Source organism: Ooceraea biroi, chromosome 2 (genome assembly GCF_003672135.1).
Source record: "Ooceraea biroi isolate clonal line C1 chromosome 2, Obir_v5.4, whole genome shotgun sequence".
NCBI lineage: Eukaryota > Metazoa > Arthropoda > Insecta > Hymenoptera > Formicidae > Ooceraea > Ooceraea biroi.
Genome location: NC_039507.1, coordinates 1,402,215 through 1,408,912, shown reverse-complemented (window position 1 = coordinate 1,408,912; position 6,698 = coordinate 1,402,215).

Below are 6,698 nucleotides of genomic sequence, written 5' to 3'. Positions count from 1 at the left end.
TATAATCCAATTTTATATATCTAATATTTTTATTTAATTTTCTTTATATATTATTATGATATAATGTATGCGATACACATACCACCAGTTTTATATATCTAAAAATACTCTTAACGTATTTATAAAATTTTCTGCATTATTTATTAAATATAAAATTTGAATCATATTTTTCTATCGAAATTGTCCATCACGCTCGAATGTATATTCAATAAAAAATTCGGAATTTTTAAATAATTAATATTCAACGTTGCATACAATGACTGATATATGATAAAAAGTTTTGTAAATATCCGAAACAAACGTTGAACAAATTAGTAATAATAAACGTGATACAGATTAGATGATCATCAGCCACGATAATCAAATTGTGCAGACACGCCATGCTTTGAGTACGGATATAGAAGAACATGTATATTACATTATGCACATCGTCAAATAAGTAGCATTATACATCATCAAATAAGCAATGCATCATACTTCAATCTAATAGAACGTCGCAAATTTTCTCAAGCTAACTAACATACACAATTGTTTCCTATACATCTACACAATGCAGAAATATCGCTTGCGTGCAGATACGTTGTACCGTGTTTGCACCCGCTCCGGTACGTGCAAAACCAGCGATCTATTAGATAAAGTTGCAAATTTGAAACTTTTGCAAAGTTGGAAAATAACTCTTCTTGACAGGTGCTTTCGAAAATGAGCGAAAGGGTATGCGTGTTTTAAATTTATCCACAAGATCTAGACGATTCAACCGATTTTGCAAAACCGCAAAACCGCCTTGCGTGGTACTTTACAATGCTTACATGTACAGAGACATAGTTGAAAAAGGAACGTACGTGTCAGCGGTCGTTGGTCCTGGTACCAGCCGGAACCATACGTATTACTCGAATAAATCGATAACACTTGTCGAAGGCATTCTCATAAATTCTCATAAATAGACATACCTAAGCTATTGCTAATAGGTTCATCATCCGCAATTTTGCTTACTCTGGCTTCGTCGCTGGTTTCCGTCATGACGAAGGAATCTTCTTTTACAACGAGTTACCACGAAACGATGCACATCCTTATGCAGTCTGCGCCGTAATGCGACAAACTGCGTTTCTCTGTCTTTTAGCCGATACTCATTCTCCTTCTTGCGCTCTATCCGCCGCTTTTCGTCTTTCTTCATCATTCGCTCTAAAAATATCGCAAAGTGAAATTAGATGTCTTCAAAACAGGCAAATTATTCATTTAATTACATAATCGTGCAATACTGCAGTTTGTCATAGGAATATATGATAATAACGAATCGACTCGTATATCTGACATTATTCACTATTAGGAAGTAATTGATGCAAGATAATACATAGACGATTATTGATTAAACTATTATATCTACAGAAACTGCCTTCGAATAATTTTCCATAATTAATCAATGTTGACAAGAATTGATATGGATGTTAATTGACTAATTACTACAAGTTTTAATACGTATATTATAATTTATAAAGGAGATAATAGAAGTTTAGAAATATGTTTCAGATAAATATTAAACATAAAATTTGTTTTTCCATCCCATTCGAAAGACAAATCCAAATAATCATCTTTAAAAATTTCTTTTATAATTTCCTTTAAAAAAAGTTTAAAAATTTCTTTTACAATGAAACATATTTCTAAGCTCTTCTATTAATTAGCCAATTAACGTCCATATCAATTCCTGTCAGCATTGATTAATTGCAATAGCAATCATGGAAAATGTTTCGAAGGCAGTTTCTGCAGATACAATAGTTTAATCAATAAAAACATCTATTGCAAATTTCTTGAAAGATGCCAATAAAGTAAAAGTTATTAAACTTTTAATTAATATCGTTTACACATGTTTTAATATATTTAGTTATCTATTTATAAAAGAGATATTTTTTTCTAATGTATGTTTCATATTTCGTATGTAACTAACTTTAAACAATTATAACGATTACAACGATTATAAAATTTTAAAGTTTTAAAGATAAATTATAAAATAATACCTTTATGAGATCATATTACATTAATTTTGCCATTATGTAAATTCTCTTGATTTATTCTGGTAAATAAAGATATAGTCAAGCTGTATTGACTAGCGTTTAGTATTGACTAATGGTGCTACTAACCCCTCCATAACGAAGTAGTACCAGTCTGTGTCAGGTCAGACACACCCAACAGTATAAACTGGGTTCTACATTGTTATGTTGCAATAAGATTAAGATATATTTATAGTTTGTACAAAATTTTAGTTTAATTAGTATAACTACTATAACTTTAGTATAACTTACCTTTTTTATAAATGAGATAAACAAATGATACAAAATGAAAGAACACAAAAATGAAATATCATACAAAAAGATTTTTGAAAATATTATAATAACATAGAAGAAAATTATGTTTAAGAAGTTAATATCAATATATTATTAACTTTTTCTTATGTGTTGACGAGATATTATAACAATTTTAATAATGTAAAATTATAAAGATATTAACAATATCTAAGAATAATATAGAAACTATAAATATATGAAAAATATATTTAGTTTAACAATTAATATATTTATTTATAAGAAAATAATATAATACGCATAAATTTGAATAATAGCAAAATAATTATTTAATTCTTCATAGCATAAATAAACTGAATATATGTATATAATTAAGGGAAGAAGATTAAAGATAGATAGATAGAAAGAGAGAGAGAGAGAGAGAGAGAGAGAGAGAGAGAGAAAGTCTCACACACAATATGTCGAGTGGAATATACGGCATCTAACTTCCTCTTTGTTTATTATTGGAATATTTTCAGTTTACTAATTTCTAGGACAATAATCGTTAATATTGTACCATTATTGTATCATCAAAGTCATATCACGTTTTATCATGACGTATCTAGTACACTCATCGTTACGTTCGATCGGGATTGCTTCCACGGCAATTCGCGTGCGCGTTTTATTCTTTTTACTTCTATTACAAGATAATAGTTTTAAGACAGATGCATGTTACACTAGTATATCACTGTGCACGAAATTTAATCTTAAAATATACATCGAGATATTATTTTGCGTGTTGGAACTAACAACATTAATTTCGTTTTAACAATGCGCCCGCCCTAAAAAGTGTCGCTTATTAGTTAAATCTATTTTGATTGCCTACACGCGAGTTAACATTTTAACGGCCAAATAAAACGATTCACAAACCGCATCATAAAGCCTATTAATCAGGAAAAAAGTGCAACATAGTTTTGTTCTTTTTGTTCGATAAAAACTTATTTGTCAGAAACAACAACGAAGTAAAAGGAATAACAATTTACGCATTTAATATTTATATTTAATATTTAATTTTATTAAAAAATTATGTAGAGTATCTCATAACTGTCAATGTTTTTCTCATTTACCAAAAGTTTCATTGAAATTTACATCTTCGCAATTGCCGATGTCTTGATCACTATCACTATTCTTCGATTGTCTTCCAGTATTTAAAGTTAATAATAATTTTAGCTCATTCTGTACTGATTTATATTATCATACAACAACGTTTTGTACGTAACAATTAGATAATAAAAAATAGATGTTGTCTGTAAACCATCTCATACGGTCGGCAAACTGCAACTTGCGTCTTATTGATTTGCGCTGGTCAAAACCGCGAAGCATTCCTGATCTATAATTTCTCAAGTAATTTCTCAAAATGCCACATTCTATCTCCTCATATACTAAATGTGGTAATCTCAATCGCTGATGTCCACATGATAAAAATCGCTGAACGTAACTCCGACATAAGATCAATTTGTTACAAGCGTCGAAAATATCTCGTTGAGCCAATATAAATGTGTTATGTTCGAAAATAATTGGCACAATAAAAATGTTGCAAATTTCGTTTAATGCTTCGGAAATTGTGATATCTGTTAAATAACAAATTACATTGTTTAAGTAACAAATTACATTGTTTCAAATAATAATACTATATCTACAATTACAGTTACAGATGTAATTCAAATTAAATATACATTCAAAAATTAAATATATTATAACTTTTAAATATTTATTGAAATTGTTAAACAAAGAATCTTCCTTTCTTTCTCAAAAATATATCACGATTTCCGGAGGAGTAACAAATACAAGAATTTGTATAATGCGACATTTGCAGTTACCACACCAAGCATATAACTCGATCGTACACGAAAATCGTTGATCACATTGACAATCGCAAACGTACACATGCGATCGATCAAAACGATCCATTTGCGAACAATCAGTTAAAACATGTAATAACAGCACGCCCGTGGTGAGGTACGTTACAAAACTAGTACAAAACTAGCAGCTAGGTACAAAAATGTAATTAATCGTTAATAATGGAGGCCGCCCGGGAAACTGCCAGGGACCAACTCCGTTCGCTCTTCATCCCTTTTCGTGTTCTTCTTCGTCATTCTCGTCGTTTGTCCATTATTTTCGTCATTGAAAAATCTATTTTCATCAATGTCAGAGAATATGTTCCGCAACAATCAAGTCTATCTGGACGACAGTCTTTTTCCATGCCTTTTTCGTTCCTACGATCTCGTTTGCTCACTCATGATTATTCCTCACTTCCCTCTTGAGCGACTTTCACATGTTTAGAATGTTGCTGATAATTGCTGAGGAATTTAATACTGCTCGATTTTGGCGTATTCACGAGTGCGGAGTGGCACGAGATTCGTTTCTTATCACGTACAATTTGGTAATTAAGAAACGATCAAGCACGGAGAAGAATGAGAGAGCTATGATAGATACGATTTAATATTATTAACTTAATTGTAAATTTACTTAACCCTAAAATCATAACGTGAAGTTATCGTAAGTGGCTTTATGCCAAACAGAAATCGTCTGAAAAATCTTTATAAAACATATATATTTCCTTTATTATGAATAAATTTATACATAACTCATTAGTTATTCTGTTTGTAATAATCGTATCTCTCGCTTGACAAGTATTTACTTACAAAAATCTTACATGCTGGGGTTTGTCTCGATATTGAAGCTTTGATATTATCTATCTTTTTTACGCCCAAAGTGGATTATGCTTTGTCACTTGATTAATATAAACTACTATACAATACGTGAAGCTCTTATAATATATCTTACTAATATATTTATTTCCGTAACACTGAGCAAAAATTTAATCAACATCTGACAGTTATTGAATCGTATCTCAGATCTAAAGATTTTCTGAAGTTTAGCGGTTGTGAAAATTCGTTGTGATCTTAGGGTTAATTGCAGGGAGCAGAATGAGAGAGAAGGAGAGTACCAAGTATGCATTTTATCTGCGAAAGGAGAAGCTCCTCGGTGTTACGTTAACTATCCCGAACCACTACGCACCGGCGATGTTAAATTACAGGAGTAAAGCTTACGATATTTGGATCTGGACGAAAGAACCGGATCACGAGCGATTCTATACGTACAAAGAGATATTCGCAATAAAATCTGTGTTAAAACGTGTTTCTCTCATAGTCGAGCCCGGCTAAAAATTGTCGCAGTTCGAGAACGTGAATCTTCTTTCAGGGTATTACTTTTGCGGGATCGGAACCGGAAACGTGTATGTTAATAACACAATTATGCTTACTTTTATCATTTTTATTTGCATTATTCTCAGCGCAATAAGTAATGCCGTTGGTCATTGCGTTTGAAATGTTTTATTACGTGATGTACACTGTCGTTACTCATTGTACTGACAATAACACATGCAAACATTTCTGATAATATATGAAAACACACGACAATTCGTTAAATTACTGTCAAAACTGCGTTACTTTTCAGCCGGGTTTGCAATTTACATAGCTAACGCTCGAACTAGAAGATAGTCGATAGTTTTGTTTGATTCCGTTGTATATAATTAAGACATCATAATACCATGGAGCATCATTTACGTCTTCTCGTTACGTTAAACAACCGAATCGATATGCCAACCGATCAAAATTGTCCGAAAAATTAAAAATGTTGACATATGTTGAAGCTTGTTATCTAAAATTCCATTTTTTTAATACGACATATGTATTTCGTATAATTTTAAGAGAAATAACGATGAACAAAATATAAATTCTTTTTTGTAATTTATATTTTTGAAAAATTAAAAATAAGTTGCAATTTTTTAAGCAGATTTCTGTATATTTTTATTCTCTTAAATAATACCTGTGATTAAGAATTAAAATACAAAAACTATGCCACTTAAATCTTCCCCTTTAAAACCCTTTTATCCGAATTTTAATGTTTCTCTGTATTTTATTTAAAATTGCGTAAATTACGTATATAAAAACATTTTAGGCAATATAACTAATCGTTCTATCTTATATATATACTGAATTATTTGAATATTTCATTATATCGCATTTAAAGTAACGAGTAAACGCTTCGAATTGCTCTTCTTCATTCATGGAAAAGCACCTTCGTGCTCTTTCAATGCTTTAAATGCCATGAATTAAATGACGTTAAGCTCTTCTATCGGACCAAGTTTCATAGAGAAAAGTGTTATATTTGAATAAAAGTGTTAGAGTATAGAGTAAAAAATAGAAGCTGAGAGATTTTCTAGACACCAATTCGCATATTGATTTTCATTTATAGAGTTAATGTCTGTCGAAAACATCAGGACGCGCTCACACATTCACGCGAGCACTATTCAGGAGCATAGCGAAGAAACATTGGCGAACTGCATTGTTCTTTGTTTGG